Source organism: Trachymyrmex cornetzi, unplaced genomic scaffold (genome assembly GCF_001594075.2).
Source record: "Trachymyrmex cornetzi isolate Tcor2-1 unplaced genomic scaffold, Tcor1.1 scaffold272, whole genome shotgun sequence".
Classification (NCBI taxonomy): domain Eukaryota; kingdom Metazoa; phylum Arthropoda; class Insecta; order Hymenoptera; family Formicidae; genus Trachymyrmex; species Trachymyrmex cornetzi.
In genome coordinates, this window is record NW_017297394.1 from 1,193,754 (window position 1) to 1,194,016 (window position 263).

General features: G+C 34.2%; 1 protein-coding gene across 2 annotated transcripts in view; it reads left to right on the plus strand.

Annotated features, from left to right (window-relative positions):
- The window catches only part of LOC108761996 (acyl-CoA Delta(11) desaturase), a 13,127-nt gene that overhangs the window by 5,424 nt on the left and 7,440 nt on the right, over positions 1 to 263 (plus strand). The window lies entirely within an intron of this gene.

Genomic DNA, 263 nt, shown 5'->3' on the forward strand with positions numbered 1-263 from the left:
TCTAAATCTGGTCGCACATATGAACACGCTGTATATTACTAATTCTCTTTCTTAAATCTCTTCATTACTTTTCATATTTGGTATTTTTAATTATTTGCTGTACGCACGCATACACACACACGCGCGCGCGCGCGCGCACACACACATACAACATACACACTGTATATTGTTAGTCCACCTCATTTTCTTACTTAAATCTCTTCATTATTTTTTTTATTCGATATTATTTGATGATCATCTTATTATATTTTGAGGTCTAGCAG